Source organism: Manis javanica, chromosome 11 (genome assembly GCF_040802235.1).
Source record: "Manis javanica isolate MJ-LG chromosome 11, MJ_LKY, whole genome shotgun sequence".
NCBI classification, from domain to species: domain Eukaryota; kingdom Metazoa; phylum Chordata; class Mammalia; order Pholidota; family Manidae; genus Manis; species Manis javanica.
In genome coordinates, this window is record NC_133166.1 from 108,080,754 (window position 1) to 108,102,471 (window position 21,718).

At 45.9% G+C, this 21,718-nt stretch overlaps 1 protein-coding gene across 3 annotated transcripts in view; it reads right to left on the bottom strand.

The window, feature by feature from the left end:
• Positions 1–17,115: 17,115 nt before the first annotated feature.
• The window catches only part of LHX9 (LIM homeobox 9), a 56,519-nt gene continuing 51,916 nt past the window's right edge, over positions 17,116–21,718 (bottom strand). For all 3 annotated transcript variants that reach the window (XM_073217212.1, XM_073217211.1, XM_037004673.2), the window contains one exon: positions 17,116–17,596. The gene's annotated coding sequence lies outside the window, so the exon portion shown is untranslated. The remainder of the gene's footprint in view (positions 17,597–21,718) is intronic.

Sequence of the window (21,718 nt, forward strand, 5' to 3'; positions counted from 1 at the left end):
TAGTTCTCATGAGAAAACAGTGTCCATTATTAAGAGGAAGTCAGAAAGCCAGTTTCAATATACCATTTTCTACTTCCTGTAGGCAAAATATTTTAGATGCAATAAATGTAACATTCTCTCTTCAAAAGAGATATTTCAGGCATACTAGACATGAAATGCACTATGCTGTGGTTCATAACTGATTCTGCTTTCAAGAACCAAGGTTCTTAGGGCAGAAGTTATGATACACATAAAACTGTAACAAGATGTAAGCTGATGAGTGCATGGAGAGATGCTGTTCTGTGTATTCACTGATGTGGTGCCAGGCCCTCCGCTAGGCACGTGGTATACGAAGGTGGATCAGATATGGTCCTTCAGAGACATGAAGTCTTTGGAAGTTCAGTTACATAAAGCTTTCAGGTGGTGTTTGCCTTTACAACTGAATTTAATTTTCTTTGATTATTTTTAATGGATCTTGTTAACTTACTTCTTAAAGCGTGAAGTATTTTAAGTGAGACATCCTACAAGATTTTCTGTGTGGTGCATTCCGGCCTGGTAGGCTATGATGGATGGTAACTACATCTCATTCCTGACTAATTGCAAGGCAGACTGTTGAGAGGTGGGATGGAAGGGGAAGATATATAACAGATGAGGAAAAAAATCTACTCTAATGTATTATTTGGAAAGGCTTATTTTAGCATTTATGGAAATGTTAACTGCAGTATGACTGAAAGACCCCAGCATCTTCTCGATTCTAACTGGAAGTGCTGAGCAAGCACCTGGAGTGTGGCACATTTCGTATCAAAAAGCCAGCTTTTCTCTTCACTTGTTAACTCCAGGAAACACAACCTTGGGCCCTAACTAGCACTTCACATGAAACTGCTGTTTTATTAATGGGGGAGCTAATTACTATGCCACTTTCTTGGCTTAAATGTCCTGAATTATCCTTGCTTATGCCTGGGGCACAGACTAACAAAAGCAAACACCAGGCTTTCTGTGAGTTACTGAATGAAATAACCCAGCCACGTTTCAGTGGAATTGTTTGTCATCAAATATGCACAAAGGACCTGGCACTCTCCTGACTAGACACGACAGTCCAACCTGGTGTTTTCCACTGTGGCAACATGATCGTAAACATACCACCATGCCCCGTAATGTGACCAACAACAGACGTGGAATTAAAAGTGCTGACGCATCCCACCAGGTATTCAGGCCTTGTGTTCCCCACACCTACACCCCACTGCTCCCCAAAACCGCCCCCATGACTGTTCTCTGAACAAGCTGTTTGCCATGAAAATGTTGCCTTTTGTTTCATGTTTCAGCTGCATAAACAGATGGCGATCCCCTTGATCTTTGGGGAGGAAATCTACTTTACAGCGCCAACTGCTTATCACAGAAGAGACCCTAAACGGCTCTCCAGAATTTGAAATGGGCAGCACGCAACACATTCTCACTATACAACTACTGCAGGAAATACTTTTTAAAACAAGTTTATTGAAATAAAAATTAGTGATTTAAATTAGTATCTATTAACCCATTGAAACAAAAAATCATCTTCCAATAGTTGAAACGGTGGGTTTTTAATAGACATCTGCTGCTTTTTGTCGTCCGACATCTTCCCCTTTGGGGGATTTCCCACTAGCCCCCGTGGGCCTACCCATCCTCTGGCCTGAGGACCCCAGACCCAACGGTGAGCCCACTGCCCGGGCTGGCTGGCCAGAGGCCTCCAGGCCCAGTGAGCCACTCCATCGGTGAGCTACAGCCCCGGGCAGAACCATCAGCATTGGCTTCTGGGCTTCCGCTAAAGCTCTTGGGAAGGACGCGCTTCCTGGGCTCACGGGCTCTGAGAACAGAGTCAGGCGAGAGCCGCTGGTGGCGTATTCGTTACCACTTGGGAAGAGGATTCCTAACAAGTAAGAGAACAGGGAAAAGGCAGAGCTGAGGGCTGGCCAAGGGGGAGAACCTAAGGGCAGGGATGGGAACAAGACCGAGGCGGAGGGGAAGGCCTTGGTGGCCACATCCAAGGCCCCTATTTCTAGCCAGGCCTGGAAACGAGTCATGCCTGCAATTCTCAGTTGTGTTGGCCGCCAGCTCCCTGTCCCCCCACCTCTTATTTTCGCTTCAGCTAATTCGGATGGTCCAGCACTGGGATGGGCAAACCTGTTGTCTGAAGAGTCGGATAGTAAAAAGGCCTTGCTTAAGTTTTCCCAGATGATCTCTATGGCAAATACTCCGGCTGCAGCGTGGACGCAGCCCTAGACAACACAGAAACCAGTATGCATAACTGTGTCTTGATAAAACTTTTACTGTGGACACTAAAATTTGAATTTTATGCAATTTTCATGTGCCACAAAGTAAGATTTTTCCTTTGATTTTTTTCCTCAATCATTTGAAAATGTAAAAACCATTCTTAGCTCAAGGGTCCTACTAAACAGGAGGCGAGGTGGCATTCGGCCCACAAGCTGTAGTTGCGCAAGCCTGGTCTATTAATGTTTTGGTGTCCATCAGCTATGGATTCCCCCCCGTCTTCTCTGCCAGGATGCCTAGGTCTTCTCCCCACTCCATGCTCTTCGGTTTGGGTGGGACCGATACGCCCCTTGACTCCAGGAATGGGTTTGACTGGCTGAGGCCGATAAGAGAGGTCCGTCTCTCGGGCCACAGAACTGATTCAGGAAAGGACCCGGGGTGTAGTTTGACCCAGTGAAACAAGAGGAAACATTCCCCGGGACCCCTTGGACAGAGGCTTCCTCTCTTTCCCTCCCCTTCCCCACGCTGCGAGCCGACTATCACGCGTGTTCTGCCATTTTAGCTGTTAATGCAAATCTATGGCTGCAGCCTTAAGAAAGCCTGGCTCCAGGGAAGAAGGCTTGTGGGGCAGGGCACGGAGCCACCGCCGAGTGACAGGGGGTGCGTGAGGGGGTCCCCGACTTAGAGCGAGTCCCCCGTGACCGTGGGCTCTTCAGCTCCACGAGCTGACAGAGCTCCTTCTTAGCCTTATTTAGGACAAATTTTCAGATAGGTTTCTATGTCTCATAATGAACAGGATCACGATGAATTTTCAGAAAGTGAAGGAGGGCAGCTGCCTGGCTGCCCCGGGGGGGCCCACGCCGCGGAGCGCCTCCCTTTCCCCTTCGATCAGGGCCCCGGGATCTCAGTTTTAAGCATTTGATTTTTTTGTTTGATTATCAAAAGTCCAGACTCTTCAGAACTAATTCACATCAGACAAATGCACAAAAGGCAGAAGGCTCACTTATAAACAGATTCCTTTCTGCGCGCACCCTTAGGGAAGACACCGAACCCTTCACTCCTGCGGCTTGGCCTCCGCGGCCCGCCGCCTCTGCCCCCGTGTCTAACCTCACCTCCTGCCCCCGCCCCCCTGCGCACTCCCTCCCAGCCACGCGGGCATCCTTTTCCTCAAACGGTGTGAGTGGGGAGGACATTACAATTGTTTGTCCCTCCATTTCAAGTCCTCTTCATTCAGCCCTTAAAGGACTCCCTCTCATTTTGTTCAGGTCTCTGATGGAAAGTCCGTCCCTGACCACCTTGTCTAAAACAGCAGGCACGGCCTTCCTCCCCTACTTACATATCCCCATCGATTTCTATGCACTAATCTATTTTAGTGTATTCATAAAAATTTCATCCAGCTGAAATTATATTCTCATTGTTTCTAATGACCTGTTTCCCTGTCTGGGACACAAATCCAGAGGGCAGGACCTTGTCAGGTCCATTCACCACTGTATTCCCAGAGCAGTGTCTAAAACAGCGCCTGGCACTTATAAATTATTGCTGAATGAGAAAGAAAGGAAGACAGAGAGAGGAAGAGAGAGGCAGGGAAGGAGGGGGAGAAGGGAGAAGGCAGGCAGGCAGGAAATCAGTCCACAAAGTCTTATTCCTGAAAGAAACTCTGCAGAAGCAAACAACTGATTTTTGGAAAATGTAAGTCATGTTGTAAATTTCTCACCTTAAGATCACAGATGGATAATTTAAAAACAGACTGTCACCATCTTTAGAGTAAATTACTTGCCAAATAGCATAATTTAACTGATTTACATGTATGTAAGAATTTATAGCTTGCAAAGCACTTTTTGCCTAGATTTGCATTTAACTCTTACAAGACCTCCCTTGAAGAGATTTCTTGTATTGAAATGACACTGAGGCTCAAAATTTAAGGAATCACTTATGGTTACCAGATAAGTGAAAAAAACTAGAACTGGAACCCTGAATCCCCCACTTTTGTCTGCTCTTCCACGCCGCTGCTCCTGGCAGTCACGAATCCCACCCATAATGTGTTCGTCTACTTGCTTCAGTTTCCAAGGGTGGCCTAAACTTGACCCCATTTCCTGGGACTTCCCACACAGACACTCGTAAGCAAGATGCCGCAGGAGGACCTGGGCGTCTGAGTCAAGTTCCTCGGCTCCACTCGATACCTGTTGTCCAGTGCTTCTCAAACTGTCCTGCACAGGCCACACCCCCTGGGAGTCCTGCTAACACGCAGATGCTGACTCCTCTGGTCTTGAGTGACAGGCACCCATGTGATGCTGATGTCACATACCCACAGGACTGCACTTGAGTAGCAAGTCCAGCAGATGCTTCCAAGGACTTTTAAACTGCAATGTAAGTATTATGGGCTGGGTGTGTGTCCCTCCAAAATTCATGTATAAAACCTAATCCCTAGTGTGATAGCATTTGGAGACGGAGCCCTGGATGTACTTGGGTCCTGAGGGTGAACTCTTCATGACCAGGACTGTCCCCTCCTCACAGAGGCTGGCTGGCCCTCTGGTGGCCAGGTGAGGACACTAGAAGTTGGTTGTCTGCAGCCTAGAAGAGGGTCTTCACCCAAGCATGATCGTGCTGGCACCCTGATCCCAAACTTCCAACCTCCAGAACCGAGAAATACATGTTCGCCGTCTAAGCCGCCCAGTCTATAGTAATCTGTCACAGCAACCTGAACACTCCATGTAAACGTGTGCAGACCTGCCCGCTTGGTTGTGCACCTGACCAATTCACCAGGAAATGATAGCCGGGCACTGGCTCATCTCAAGGAGTGACTAAGGATTCAAGAAGCCGCATTATGAATAGTGGCTCCATGACTAACAGCTAAAAGCAGCTTTAAACCAGAAGAGGGAATATGTAATTGGTGTGCACCCACATTTCTCCTAGCACCTGTTTTTTGAGTGGTACGTGTTGCAGGCATTCTAGAATAGCCTCTTGAAGTCCTCCAAAGGGTAAGTTAGGATCTCAGTTAGGGCTACTTGCCTGGCATAAGAATCAGCCAAGGTATTTTATTAGAGGTATTTTATTATTTTTCTTCACCTTCATGCTAGCTGTGGACACCCGCTTTGGTATGACCACTTTCACAGCAGCCATCTTTTCAGGAAGCTTGATAGCATCTCAAGTTGTTTCGTTTGCTGAGCATTTTTAACTGGATTTCCTATAAGCACAGGAATATTTGTCCCAAAGCATTCCAAAACCATGTGCCAGCCCACAAGATGTCTTCGCTGTACCATCGCTCATCTCTAGCTAACACAAGTTCTGGCCCACAGGGAGTCCATCCAGGCAGGTCCACACTGGCAAGATGTCACGTTCTAGCAGTGAAACAGTCACAGAAGATGTGCCTGAAATTTTCCTGTTTCAGTTCTAAGACATGACCCACAAGTAAGATTACAGTTGTGTTCTTCAAAAGATTTCTAACAAATCTGTTTTGAGTTTAGACAGTTTGTAACTACCCGTGAGATGGTCACGAATCTCCCCTTCTTCAAGTCATAGATGAAGACTATCAGAACCCAAAATATTACAATGATAAATGGAAATACACAAGCAGGAAAATAGCAGGATTTTTCAGGGGCTAAAGCTACCTGTTGATAAATCTGTGTGTTTTCAGTGAGCATCACAGACTCTACATCACTAAGGGCCCAGAACTTAGGGGAGCGCCTGCTCCACGGGCTTAGCAGCTCCTGCCACCATGCTTGACAGGGTGGCAGCGCCATGGGACCAAGAAAGACCACTGATTTCTGGTGATTATGAAACTGAACCAGATTCCAAAGACCTCTCCACATCTCTCATGTACAGATGGAAAGTCCAGTGATGACAAGGTCAGGCCCAGAGTGGGTGATGACAGAGGAGCTAATTTTGGTCATGAAAGTCCTGTTCATGTTTAGGTTCCCAGAGAAGAGGTCCCTTTAGCAAGGCCTTGGTGAAGTCAAGATGGGGGTGTATCGGCCTCAGAGAAGCTGTGCCCCTTCTGTTCTGTCTAGTGCAGCCAGCAAGACAGAAGCCACGTCCCTGCGCCTCAGCTGCGTGGACTCAGCAAAGGCGACCTGGTTTCACATGGAGTCGGAGGCCAGAACGAGGAGCTGTCAGGCCATGGTCAGGAGGAAGGCTCTCTCCTCACCCAGCCATGGACCGGCTGCCTCACCGCAGCCAGGGAGGCACTGCCACCACTCTGAACTCCCTGGAATCTCACTCAGAGCCGCCCTCTTCCCTTCCTCCTTTTCTCTACAAAGTAACGTCCTCTCCTTTGATCTCCGATGTGTCTAGACTTTGACATAGTTTGCATGTCATTGGCAATTCCTCTGCTGTTCCTGAATAAACCCATTTTGCTGGTAAAATAACTGGCCATTTTACTTTGAAGGCTAACAGTTACCAGCCTAGGAAAGTTAGGAACCATCTACAGTCTGTCAGCAGGAAGGCATTCACATCCCTGGGATAAGTCACATTCTGAATACCAAACTTTACTTTGAGAATATGGTAACTTCTGTTTGGAAACCTTATGTTCTTTCAGAGCTAAAACTTCACGTAGCTACACGGACCCAGTCTTAGGACTTTCCTTATCTTTGGAGCACAGCAAAAGGTCGTTCACATGTGGGATGAGATTAGGGTCACGTCCCTGACTGATAGCTTGTGGAGGTTGGATGGTGCCTCTGCGAGTCCTGAGCTAATTCCAGGTATATTGCTGATTTTTCCTGGAGAAGGAAAAGAAATACTGGCTGTTTTGACTTAAACTTTAGAATCTAAAGGAACATTAAAGAAATGCCCATAGAATATAAACCTGCAACTATAAAATATGCCATCTCAAGAGCATCTCAAGTCACCCTTAGGAGTTCCCAGTCTTTTTCCAGATAATTTTTAACATCTGAGGTTCCCGCTAACATATGAATAGGTTTAGGTATGGGAACCCTGGCTTATAGGTTCCTAAAACTATCTAAATTACCCCCAAGAAGTGCCCTTTACCCTGTCCTGGCTTAGGGAAGTCTTTCACGACTCTCAGCTCTGACAAGACCAGGATTTAAAATCAGCTCAGAGGTTTTCACTGTTCTGACAAACGCTTAACTTTGGGAGGTGACTGAGGGTTGGGATTTTTGGTGGTTAAGGATGGATGGGGAACTGATCAGAGGAAGAGATGGAAGCAGAGGGGCACCGGAGAGGGCAAGAGGGATGAGGCAGTAATGGCCGCGATGAAGGCCATCGGGTCCATTGTGATTCAAGGGGACCCACCAGGGAGGTAGTTCTGAACTTCTCTGATTTTTCTTTTGCTTTGGTCCAGGAGCATCTTAAGGACAAAATTTTGAAAGGTAAATTTATTTTGGATGCCTCCTCATACCAGTGAAAAAATACAGACCCATGGATGTTTGAAATTATTTTCCCTTTTTATCCTAAGGCACCTGTCAAGTAAGCAAATTTGGTCAAATCAACAGTTCCTTATAGCTACTGCAATTCTAAACCACCCTTGGGGAAATTATGCCACTGAAGAAGACACAAATTTGGGTTGAAGCATGAATACATGTAAGATACAGGACTCTAGCATGGAGGCGAATGGGCCAAAGTTGAAACACAAGACGAATCTTAGGAGTCTAGGAAAGGTCGGTCCAAAACGTTGCAAAAGCTGGCATCTCAGACTCCCCTCAAGGTCACAAAGTCTCGGCAAGGGACTTAGGGAGAGGCCTTCCAAGAGCCACACTCTCATGACCAGGTGGGGCAAGACAAGAGACTCATGTAGAACCTGGGGACTCCGCACAAAGTTTGTCCAAAGGTTGCCAGTCTGGGAGAAAGGTCCGGAACACGTAGGTTCTGAGGGCGGCCTGGGGAGTGAGCCTGCATCCACCCTTTTCCCCGAGAACTTTCCTCTTATTGACGGATGACAAGGACAGACAGACAGAAATGTAAGGAGCAGACAGATTTCCACCAGGATAAATGTTTTTTCAAATCTAATCAGATAGCCAAAGGATTCCTAAAGGGTGCTACTTACTCTTAGGAGAAAAAATAAACTCAGTATTGGGGAGCTCAGCAAAAGACCAGAGTCCAGCCCAGGGTCATGCCTGCTTAGCCCCGTCCACCGGCCCCACCGCCGTCAGAGGCCAGCGCAGGTTCGAAGCTGCTGTTTCTCCGGTGAGGGTCTCAGACTGTGGAGATTCATCTCAAATGGGTCCCAGAGGGCCTGCACGATTGTTGAACGCCTAGTGTTCAAACACCACCGGCCTGGCCACACTCAGAATCCCGTTCTTCCGCTCCCTGTAAAACCTGCTGCGCCCCTCCAGGACTTTGCTTACTAGATCATGAAAGCTAATTTCATGCAAATAACAATGAGTTAATTAAATACTAATCAGTGGTTTTTTTCATACAAAATAAAATCATACCAGTATCTTTAAACAGTGACTAGTGGAAATGATGTTGGTCCTGGAGGGAGAGGACCAGGATTCGAATGACCTGTCGGCCACTTTCCAACTCAGTGACCTTTAATGGGCAAGATATTTCATGCTTATGAGCTTTTCCTTATCTGTGAATTAAAAATAATAAAGTATAAGCTCAACATAATACTAAATAAATTTGTTAACTACAACACACTGAGTGCCTCACCTGAGGGTTTCAGCCCCAGGCAAGTTCACTATGGATTGAGACGGAGAAATGAAAGTGGAAAGTTCTCGGGGTGAAAGGGTTTATACCTGGCGTTAGTCTCCCGGCGGTAGGTCGACCCTAGAAGCATGTCTGCACGCAGCCATCTGTAGCCCTCCCTTGCATACACCTGCGCCCAGAGCACGGGGCGGAGCTCTTCACATGGTGACTCAGTCTGCACCAGCTCATTGCCCACGGGTGTGGGAGCAGCAGCCTAGCAGCAGGCCAACCACATCATCATGGAGTTCAGTGTCACATGGGGATCTTGGCCGTAGGGACTTCCATTTCCCCCGCAGTGGGTTCCTCCTGTCTCCTGTCCTGCAAGGCATCAGAAAGTGTTTTCAGGCAACCTTCCAGGAAGTCACAACCTTGATCTTCCGCCAGTGAATTATGTGTCAGGGTTTCCTTAGTGACCGGTCTGTGCTCACCGTCCGGCTGGTCTCATCTCTGCTGCTGCTCTGCGCTCTGCTCTTTAAGACGTGAATCAGGCCACATCCCTCCTTGCTTGAAGCTCCTCAGTGACTTCCTGATGCAGCAGGGCGGTCAAGCCAAGCCTCTTTTCCCATATCATGCATTCCCACGGCACTGGCCCCTACCTTCCTTGGGTCTCGCCTCCACCCACCGGTCCCACAGCAACCCCCAGCTCCATCGCACCCACCTTCCTGCGGACCTAAAGCCAGTTAAACCTGGGCTCTGCCTTGGTTTGCCCCCTTTCCTGGAGCATTTTCCCAGGCCATGGGGTCTTTATCAGAATTCAAATCTATGCTCAAACGTCATCTCTTTAGAGGAGCTCCCGCCTGGGGAAGCCGCTCCCTCCATCACACTCACCTGCTTTATTGCCTTCTCATTACTTCCCACCCTGGGCTTTTTATGTTTTTAATTGGTGCATATGTTTACTTTCTACCTCCCTGACCAGAGCAGAAGCCTGACCGTCTATTCACCACCGGAGTCCAGGCGCCTAAGGCGCAGCGCCTGGCTCAGCAGAGGTATTCCGTAAGTGTTCAGGGAATAAATACAGCCGGTTCAGACACAGCCCTCAAACATTCTTAAGGGCAAACTTGAATTTCTGGAGAGATATATTATGTTTCTTTTCTAGAGGATTTAATAGTATAAAGATGTTGATTCTCCCCAGATTTAGCTATTCCATTAATACAGTTACAGTTCTCATCAATGGAAAGATTCTAAATTTTATCTGAAAAAAAAAATTGTTAGAGAAAAATAAATTGCCAAGTAGTTAAAATATTTCTTAAAACAAAGGAAAAACAAAAACAAAAAAAGACAGTAGACAGAGGGGGCCTTACCTACCAGACCATAAAACACATATGTGTTTAAAGCAGTAAGGATGGAAAAAACAGGAATTCCAGAAACAGACTGAAGTATATGTAAGAAATAACTGCTGCCTCTATCGTGGTGAAGAAAATCAGTGAATTTCTCCTCTTAGAGATGATCATTTCTATACAACAAAATCTGTACAGAGAGAAAAAGCCTGGCATCTCTGCCTCCACAGTGTTTGTCCCCTTTGCTGCTTTAACTTTGGGGCCAAAAGAAAAAAAAGAAAGGAAGAGGGCTTCAGGTCAGCCTGCAGCCGGGCACACCGCCTTTGGTGGTCATCAGAAGGACCTGTGATCACAGTTTGAGATTTCTGCAAATAGCCCCTTACTCAGGACCTGCCTCCCCCAGGAGATCGGGAACTGTGTATGAAAATGATGACCGTCCTGTCCAAAGTTTACAGGAGTATCGTGACCAGGCCTGAGTTGATGATCCATCACCCAAGGACACGGAGATTCCTGGCCCTCCTCGGACCCCACTGGGGCCTAGACGCCTGCAGCCTGCAGTCACCCCTAAGCTGCTCCCCCTTCTGCCCCCCTTTCCCTAGCATAAAAGAAGCGTGCGATCAACCCTGAGTCAAGGTGGTTCTTTAGAACACGAGTCTGCCACCTCCTAGGCCTGCTGGCTTTCTGAATAAAGTTGCTTTCCTCACCCCAACACCTTGTCTCTCGACATATTGGCCTGTCATGTGGCAGGTGTCACTAGATTGGACTCGGTAATAGGTCCACAAAGTTTAAGTAAGATAACATTTACAAAATGCACTATACTTAAAAGATGAACTCCTTAATGTGTCAAAATCTTTTCAAATTAGTAAGAAAAAAGTTAAATGGTCTGTTAGAAAACAAGTCTAAAAATACAAAGTATCAATGCACTGTAGCAAAAATACAAATGTCCAAGATGTATATAAAAGATTATTCTCTCTGGTGATTCAACAAATGTATGTTAAACAGCAAGATGAATTTTCATTATCAGATTGATGAAAATGAAAAATAAACTACCTAGTGTTGGTAAGTATCTAGTGAAATTAGGATCCCTTATCCACAAGAAAGCATAGAGGAATATTTTATCACTCATGGAAGCGAGTTTTCCATTGTGATTCAAAAATCTTTAAAATTGCCAACTTTTGACAATTCTCCTTTTGGTAATTTAACCAGACAAGTCATGTGTACAAGAATTTCTTGTACAGTTGTTTATAAGACCAAAAATTACAGACAGTACCAATGTATACATCATGGCCGATTAACAGTGGGATATTATACATCAATAAAAATGATCAAGCAGCAGTGTGTTAACATGAAAAGATGTCCATAATATCTTATTGAGTGAAAAAAATGAATATTTTCTGCTTGCACAGTAGAGAAAGTCAGGAGTTCTGTGGAGAGGAGAGTTAATTACTGATGCCCACTTGGTGACAGACAGTGTTTTCAAGCCTGTTTTTCATGAGTAAAATCTAGGTTAAAACTACAAGCATCTTTTGAGCTTAAAAACAAACACGAAATGTTCCCCCACAGAATTTCGGGACTGTGCTTGCAGTCACTGCCAAGTGATGCAGCCAGTAAAGAGGCTTTGAAAAGCAAAAATTAAGCAGTAAAGTGTGATAGAAAATGTAGTTATTGTATGGTAATGAACTCCAGACACATCAAAAGTTTGATATATTGCTGAATACAACTATTTCCCTTGGGTGTAATTAAAATCTGAAAAGCTTGCCCCAGAATCACCGATATAAATAGTCTTCCTTGTAGGTGAATATGTTTCCAACTGTTGTGTGAGAACTTCAGTTATGTCCAATTATACTGCATGATAAAAACATAACTAAAACTGGTTCTGAATTAGAGTTTGGGAACAAACAGAGCAGCCTAAAAGATTAGTCCTAATTCTCAGAGCGTAACTATGCCAAATTAGTAAAAGCTGTCACAACAATTACAATACAATTACAAATAGCACAATAACAGTAACAGCAAAATACTTATAAACATCTACTAGACCAGATAATCTATGTCCTGTAGACCTAGAGAATAAGCCCATCAAATATTTAACATTTAAATATTTCAACTGCCATAGATTCACCAAGCAGAAATTAAATCTGAAATTTCAAGCCTTTTCAACCGTATGTGGATTCTAAATAGAAGCCACTGCTAAGAAACGGCGTGACATGATCAGGAACAAGTGAAAACTGGACATTAAGTATTAACAAATTTTTAACATTTATAGTTGATAATGGTATTGGGGTTATACTTTTTAAAAGAATCACCATCCTTAAAAGATTCATTCTGAAATATTCAGGGATAAAATGATAGGACGTCTGGGATTTGCTTTAAAATAATCCAGCGGTGGGGGTCAGTATGGGGAGGTGACTGGCTACAGATGAAACAAGACTGGCTCATTATTAACTGTTGAAGTAGGGTGTCAACCTTCAAAATAGGCAGTTATTTTCTAGCAAAAGGAGTTTATTTAAGACCAGTAGAGGAACTGCAGTTCCCAACCAGCAGGCTGCAGTGAACCCCAGGCAGGGCAAAGACGGCAACGGGGGGTCAGCGTTCAGCAGGTTTCAGAGGAAACTGGGCGGGTGGTTTGAACAGAAGGTCATGGAGAAGAACAAGTTTGACGTCCGGCTAGCCTCTCAGCAGCAGCAAGTTGGGGTGGTGCGTGGAGGCCGGGCCAGGAGGGGTCTTCCTTCCTTTCTACCAAAGCAGGAGGTGGAATCGCGACGAACTTCACGTCGGTGCAGCCTCACCCTCCTTCCCCGGGGGGCCCTGGCGGCCCCGTGCGAGCGCCCCCTGCAGGGCTCCCCGCCCCATTTCAGGCGAGGCCCATCCACTATCCTCTTAATTTTTGTGAATGCCTGTTTTTGTAAATACTTTTTAGAGACTATTTGCTTCAGAGTGTCCACGTACTAATCACTCCGCATGTACCATGTATATGCAGCTTGGCGAAAGAGTCACTGTAAGCTCACTTAGCTGGTTTAGGAATACGTAAAATCTTTTTTTGGTTCAAAAAAAGTTTTATGTCCCTGAGAGGAGGCAATGACAATCATCCAAAACAAAACTAAATGAGTACCAGCCACTGAGATGAAAGCGAGCTGGAGGACAGAACTTTGAGTGAGAGTCAGATGTAAATATTCCAGAGCAGAGGTGGTCGTCCCCAGAATGGCTGGGGCAGCGGCGGGGCCACCCCACTGCACCTGAAGTGAGGTCACTGCTGAAAGTGGTGATTTGGAAAATCAAATTCTTCGCAGACAGGTGCTATTAAATGAGAGGAGTCATGGCGGTTGGTTATCAGTGATGTAGAAAGAATTCTATTACCGACACAAAATAAACAAAAGGATGGAGAAACATCCAAGTCCATTTGGTTTCAGAGATTATTTGAAAGATTGCCAAACCCCACACCGTCTCTCCTCGAATGGTAATTACATTTCACCGTTTTGTTTCTGTTTTGAATTTCAGATGCCTTAAGGTCGCTGCACGAGCACCGGCAGAGTCAGGTGTTCACCGGGCACAGAGGGCAGGCCAGACACAGGCGTGGCCGCCCGGAGGATGCCCTGGAGACACGGGCACACCCCTGCATCCGTGCATTCCCGTCTGTACTCTCTCAGAGGCCTGCTGCCCTCCTGTGTGTGTGATCCTGCGCAGGCATTAGGACTACGTACGGCATGAAGAAGACACTGGTGTTTGGCAATAAGACTGCAGGTTGACAGCCTCACCAAAAACCAATTGACTAAAGCCATCATCAGCTCTACCAAATCACCTGTTTACTACATCATTTGAAATAAAATGGGAAGTTCACAGTAATTCACACTGGGCGGCTTGGCAGAGCCTAAAAAATAGGTGGGAAGACAACACTCTGAAGAATTCAACCCTCCTCCCCACCCTAACCTCTCCTCCTCTCCCTCCCCTCCGTCCTCCTCCTCCCTGACCTTCAGTCCCCTCCTCTCCCGGACACCGTTTTCCTGAATAAGCCCCTCAGTGCCCCTGGTGTCCGGGGCGGGCAGCCCAGGCTGCGCTGGGCCCCCCTCTCCCCTCCCGTTCCCCAGTAGGTCCCCCCTGTGCTCCCAGTCCCCACACAGAGCGGCGGGAAGCTGAGCCAAAGCAGATTAAGTACGTGACTGTAGTTATAAAAAACCTGTCAACTAGAACTTTTTTAAGACTCTAAAAAAAAAACATTCTAAAGCATTTCCCTCTGCATGTATATCTACAAAGTTTATGAATATGTCTCTTATAATTAAAGAAACAAGTGTTTAGAAATCAGTAAGTTTGGAAATTGGTCCTTGGATAAACTGGTTCTTTGATGAATTGGAGTTTGCAAATTTGTTTCTTGTTGAAATGTCAAATTATGTTGCCGCCAAGTTTGAGAGAGACACTCAGGAGAACCATGCAGGTAACATAAAATACATCCCCTGAGCTGGAGGCGCTTGACCTTTCCAAGGGCCCCAGGCCCACTTCACGCCCTCGGACAAGGGGAACCTGAGGCGGGCCCGTTCACTGCCAAGCTGACCTGGCAAACCCTGTGTGTGAGCGTGATACCCAGACTCCCGCACTGAATCCTCTTGATTTTTAGTGTGGCATAATTGACTTGTAACATTATATTGGTTTCAGGTATACAACATAATGATTCAATATTTGAATATATTGCAAAAAAATCACCACAATCACTCTAGTTAACGTCCATCACCTCATTCAGTTACAATTTTTTTTCTTATGATGAGAACTTTTAAGATCTACTCTCTTAGAGACCTTCAAATGCGGTAATATAGTATTTTTTCAGAACACTATCACTAACTTTAGTCACCACGCTGTACATTACACCCCCATGACTTAATATATTTTATAACTGGAAGTTTATACTGAATTGTCTTACATGAAAAGCAAAGCTGTTCTCTGGAGGTGAAAAAGTTTTAATCAGCTAATAAAGGGCAACATTTCTCAAAGTATATTATGCTAAAGGTTGTCTCCATTAGATGTTCTGCCAAAAAACATGTGGAACACAGTATTCCTTTGATGATTCATATTGTGCATATATTAAATTCCGGCAATAAACTATGAAGAAAAGTCTCTTCCTAAATACTGTCTTATTGCTGTGATTTGTTGTTATAGTGGCGGGTTTGTTCCTCTCTCTGTGATTTATTTAAATAACTGTTACTATGTAGAGATCATTCAGGATATGCCCCAGCATTCTGACACTTTGGGAGTCAGTTTTGTGCTCTTTCTGTTCTAAAGGTTCTTCAGAGGGAGCTTTCCTGGGCAGGGATTGGACACGGGCCAGGGGGGAAACCAGCCACCCAGAGCCGTGGCAGACAAGCACGTGGTCTGAAACAGTCAAGTTGTATATAAACTAATGAGTGAAATGCCCTAATGATGTGATCAAAAATCCTGAAATTAAATTATAACTGATGCTACGACAGCTGGAGGTGGCTCAGGGAAAACTATAGGCATAAAAAGGTGCTAATCTCATAGGAGGCTTGGAAAGCCCAATATTAAGACTTGCATTGAAGAAATTAAGCAGAACTAAGGCTAAAAAGTCATAATGAAAAAATAACATAAGTGAGAGTGTCACTTTCTCCAGGGCCTGATGACAAACCAGAGTAAAAATAAGTCGGGCCTGATCTCCTTGTCCTCCTGTTTACCCAGCTCAGCCCAGTTGGAAACCTCGCTGACAGATTCAGGGCACACACTCCTGCAGTCGTAAGCGGCACCTGCTCCGCCAGCATCGTCCCCCATTTCATTCCAAGTACTTACGACTCCATGACCCGGCTCCGTCTGCACCTTCCCAAAGAATCCCAGGACACCTACGACAGGAAGGCAGCCCAATCAAAGCCATTACTTCCCACTGCCTCCTGTATCTATTAATAAGCATTCTAGACTTTCACAGTTTCCTTTATTACTTCTTAATTTTTTCTGCCTCTAGCCACTCTTTTCTCTCCTCTATCTGGAAAATTTCATTTCTATTTTATACTAGTTTTTATCTTATATGACTCAAAGTGATGAATAAATCTTAATAAGTAAATAAATATACATAAATACAAGTAAATAAATGAACAAATAAACAATCAGGACCTTAGTCTCAGTGTTCAATACCTGGTACTCCACTGAGTATAATTTATCACTTTCGATTTAATATTCCCAACTTCTCAAATGCCTATTTTTTCAAGCCATGAAACCTTAAATGAGGACATAAAAAAGAAACAAATGCCTTACTGTCCCAACATTGCCCCATCCCTTTCCTTAATTCAGCCTCAAATCATATCGACATAGAATATATTTGAGTTCTATGTCACTTTATTTCCACATTACGTTTGGTGGTTATAATAACCTCATATAATACATAACCACCTTATTGTTTTGCATCATGAAAATGTTTTTCACTGGCATGAAATCCTCTTACTTATGTACCCAAACAGCGGAAAAAAGCCAAGCTGTTCCATTCTGGGGGATGGAGGTCAGGGCACGCCGAAAGGCCTGCATATATCTGCAAGTGGCTCATAAATAATCCCACAGACCAACAGCCTAGCTCAGTTATACCGAAAAATGATTGCTCAGTACCCCATATTATATCATGTGTAGTAAAAATCATTTGAAGTTAAGTATAAATTTAAACTCCTTTAAAAAATCATTTGAAGTTAAGTATAAATTTAAACTCCTTTACCACTGCTTACGGTTTCCAAAAAGGCCTGCCTGGCAGGGTGGAATTTTCCATGCTTGGCCTCAGCCTAGAGGGGAACACTGATGGAAAGCTGAAGAAAACGCTCAGCAAAGACTCATGATTTATGAAGGGCAAAAACATTTTTAATTTTATCATAGAGAAATTACTTTAAGAATATGTAATGTAAAGTATTTATGTTAAAATCTCTACATGAATCTATTGCATACTAGGAAAAGTTTAATTTGAGAAATGCATTTTGCTCTAAGATAAAATCCCATGTCAGTGGACACCCTCAAAAGCCTGTAGCCCCACAAGAGTTTGCTACTGAACAGTGAAAGGTATGTTGCCTCGCCTAGATTTGCTTCGGTTTTATTTATTAGTCTTGCCTTAAGCAGCCGGCAGGAGAGGGGCTCTTAGCTTCTTCTGTGTGACCCGGAGCCTGTGGGACCAAGTGCCTCACAGTCTGTCTGCTCCTGGTTTGTCTCGCTGTCCTCAAGGTCTCCCCACCTCAGGGCTCACGTGCCCGTCAAGGGTCCCCCCTGGCAGCACGTTGCACCCCTTCCTTAGACTGCGGGATTGCAAGCCCAGGAACCAGATCCATGACTAACTGGGTTTCTTCCCCAAACTCCTAGTGCAGGAGAGTGACATGGATACAGGCTGTGTAGGCCCACGTGGCCCCGCCCCTCACTGAGTCCAGACACAGCAGCCGTCCGCCCCCAGAAAGCACCCTCTCATCTTCTCTACCGGCAATGCTGCAACTGAGCTAGAAAACCAAAACAGAAGAGAAATGAGATGTAACAGTTCTACTTAGAGTGTGATAATAGTTATCTTTGAAGATAAGAAACCTATTTACAGAAGATTCAAACATAGTGTGCTCCATAGTAATGGGAATTTACCACTTTAAAAGGGTGTATTTTTTCACTTTAAGGAAGAATTTATGAATGACTTGAGAAATCAAGAAATATGCAGTAAATTTCATTAAGAGACAGTAAATTCCCTCAACACTGGACAACTTGAAACAGAAGCTGGATTAGCCACAAAATAGCAAAGAAGAAACTCAAGCCTTGAATGGGGACGGGACCCCATGTGTCCCCTCGGAGGTGCCTTCAGACGCTGAGGTCCTTATTCAGCACACGTGTGCTCTGATTTTCCAGATGTCTTTGCTAATTTACTTCAGGCTGTGGTGTTCAGGCCATGGCCAATGCCCTAAAACTCCATTAATGAAAAGTTTAAACCCTCAACAGAACCATTCTTCTCTCTTTAAAGTGCTGTTTTAAAATGCATGAAATCCTTCATGGGAACTAGACACTGAAGAAGGTAACACTCAGGACATCATTATACTAGGAAATCATAATTTTTCCTCAGTAAGGTATCATTTCTCAAACATCAATCTAATGTGGCCCATTACTGTGTTGGAGAATAATATGCCTTGAGAGAGAGAAATTCTGGAGCCCTCCTCCCCTTGAAATAAATGACACCCTAATGCCCACAGAAGATTCTCAGGAAATTTTTCTCTGACACTGAAATAAGTACATGTGATTCATCATCAGGGAATCAGGAGTGAGCCCCGCATGGCTTGGTCTGCTTCCCTGTTGGCACAGCTGAGTCGGGCGCTCCCAGAGGATGAGGCTATAAAAAGTAGGGGCTCTTCTCCAGAACCAGGCCCTCTAACTCCCTGGTTGGAAAGGAGGAAGAAGTCCTTCCCTCTGGTCTCAGCGCCACCGGTCCACTTCCCATCTCCCCTTTGGCTTTTCCAGACTCAAAATAAACATGTTAGAAGTTGTCTCTCCATTGGGTTTCAGCCCCAGGCAAGCTCACTCTTGATTGGGTGAGACGGAGATATGACAATGAACGCTCTTGGGGTGAAAGGGTTTATACCGAACTTTATTCCCCCCCAGGCAGGTCACTCACTAGAATCCCGTCCACTCAGAGCGAGTCTGCAGGCAGCAAGGCAGTCTCTGCCTCTGGGCCTCTCGGCCCCACAGTGTCTCAGCCTCTGCCCTCGGCGCTGCCACCCCTCTGGCCTCTGCTCTCCTGCAGCCTTGCAGCCCGGAGCCCTGGGCGTAGCTCTTTACATAGAGTCAGTAACAACGTGTTGCCCACACATGTGCAGTGAGCAAGCCAACCAGGGCCAGGTGAGAATCCTGGCCATGGAACCTCCACTTTCTCTGCAGAAGCAGTTAAGGGGCTGTGATGGCCCTAGAGGGGTGTCTAGAGGACAAATACCAATCTGAATGAGCCACGCGGCCTCTGGTTCCTTTCAGCTTTTGTGCTAGGTCTCTCCTGCCATCTCGGGGTCTTGATGTAGTAAAATGCATCTGTCTTGCCAATGGGTTTCAGCCCTGGGCCAGTTCACTACAGATTCAGTGTGACCAAAGAAATGATAGTAAAACTTTCTTGGGGTGAAAGGGTTTATACCCAACTTTACTCCCCCCCAGGCAGGTCACTCACTAGAATCCCGTCCACTCAGAGCGAGTCTGCATGCAGCAGGCCAGTCTCTGCCTCTGGGCCTCTCTGCCCACACAGCCATCTCAGTCTCTGTCCTCAGCGCTGCCACCACTCCAGCCTCTGCTCTGCTCTCCTGCAGCCCTGCAGCTGTGCCACCATGTCACCCAGAGCACTGGGCAGAGCTCTTTATATAGAGTCAGTAATGACATATTGCCCACACGTGTGTAGTGAGCTAGCCAGCCAGGGCAAGGTGAGAGTCCTGCCCACAGGAACTTTCATTTTATCCACAGCATCCTTATTTTAGACCCCAGCTAATGATCTGTTTTCTAGAAACCTTCCCTGATACAGGCCATGTGCTTACCGCCAAGCCGCTAGCACTATTTTCAATACCTTTCCCTCTTCCCCCTCAGAGCATTCACAAGATCCACACCAAGCACCCCATCTCCCTGTGCCAGGCCCGGCACGCGCACAGCGGCAGCTGCACCGGCCAGTCTGGCGCCGTCTTGTGGCCAGAGCTTTGGTTCCTTTCTTCCCAATGTCTTCATTTTCACCCCCGCCCCACCCACCCGGACGCCTTGCAGTGGCTACTGAACGGCACACCTCACATTACCTGTCAGGCCCTGTAGGCATTTGGATTTGCGTCTCTAAATTTTATGCAGAAATACTTCCGCGTGGACTCTCAAGCTTGTGTGTCTCTGTTATGCACGAACTGAAGGCAGGTGGTGTCTCATCTCCACTGCATGTTTTCTAACACCTAAAATAGCGCACTGAGCAATCATGTGGATTTGGCAAACACTATTTGAGAAAGAAAATGATCATCAGCAAATGTCTGTGATTCTTAAAGGTTCTTGTGCATGTGTGTAGAACAGAGTGAAAATATGACTTTATTCTGCTTCCATGTTAAGTAAAACACCTGTTCCTGATTATGGCCTAATAGGTGGAAACATTTTTTCTTATAAACAGGTTTAAATTTTTATTTTATTTTTTACAGAGGACAAGGATTGGTGGAGGAAAGAATATGACTTTGTTAAGACTACAAAGGCCTTTTTTTCTCATCTAACTGGGTCCTGGGCTTGATTATAAACCCCCTGGAGGAGGACGCAGTGGCCATTCGACATTCTGGGCACTCACAGGAAGAGGTATTTTAATGAGGAGAGCTTCTCGGCCTGGGCTTTTTTCCAATGTCCAGAGAAGCCTCATGGAAATACAGTGTCTATTTAAATAAGAATGATTTCCGATCTGTCTTATGAATTTGGATAAGCTTCTCCTTGAGCAAGATCTACCTTGAATTGAACCATTTTAAGTAAAATTTTGAGGAGGAACCTAAATATTCAGAATGTGCAAAGTGTCAAAAACAGGGACTATAGATGAACACAAAAAGGTCTGCTGAGGATTTCAAACGAAAAAGATACTTGAAATCGGAGGTTTTCCTCACAAGCTGGACCACCTGTTCCGGCGCCTGCCCCTCGGAGTCCATTCTGCCTCCGGCCCTTCCACAGGCCCTGCGCCTGCCCCCGGTCCCGGTGTCCCTCCGGCCTGCCCGGACGCATCGTTCTCCCGAAGGACACCTTGAGCAGAGAGTCCTGTACCCCATCCTTACAAACCCCCGCACTGCCACCCCGCACTCATGACTGCTTCCAGATAAAACACACCCAGAGCAGGTACACCCGCCCACGAAAGCGACTTCAGGTTCAGCCTTCACGTAGCACATTAAAAACAGCAGAAACTAGTACATGCTTGGAAGCTTTTACTGAAAATGGTAAAACATTGTGCAGCCTCTTCCCAAAGGGACGCGCGGGTCTAGGAAGGCCGTTTCCTCCCGCACAGAAGCTGATTCTCCACCTCTCCGCGCTGCCTCCCGCGGGGCTGGGCCGGATCGCGGGCCGGCGCCGTATTCGTTCGCTTCGTCGTGTCCTCACTGGCACATGGATGTTTCCCCAGTTTTCCTGCGACACTGTTTTTATTTAACGCCAGGTATTCGGTAAGGTTACACGCCATCCTCTTGATAAACTTCTGCAGCTTTGGTTGCTGTAACTTAGCATCTACAGCCAATGGCCGACTTTTGGGAGAAATATATGGCCTGCCTGTCATCCCACAGAAGTGGAGTCTTCCACGCGTCCCCTGGGCCTTCAAACGATGCCCCAAACAAGTACGGTGGCCCTTCTCTGCCTGACTGAGTTCTATCAACCGCCTTTCCTGGTGGGAGCTGGTTGGAAATTATGAAAATAGCCATGTATTCCTGGCCCTATGATCCCGGCACTGCCTGGGCAGAGATGGCTCACAGTGAGGAAGCCTCACCCTTACTGCACAGGACTCTCTGCATTCAAGTTTCTCCCATTAGAAAGGGCAATTTGTAATAGCATTTGTTCCAGGACTACTTTTTCTTGGCCCCCATCTCTCCATAAGTGCTTTAAAAATTTCCAACAGTCCTTATTCT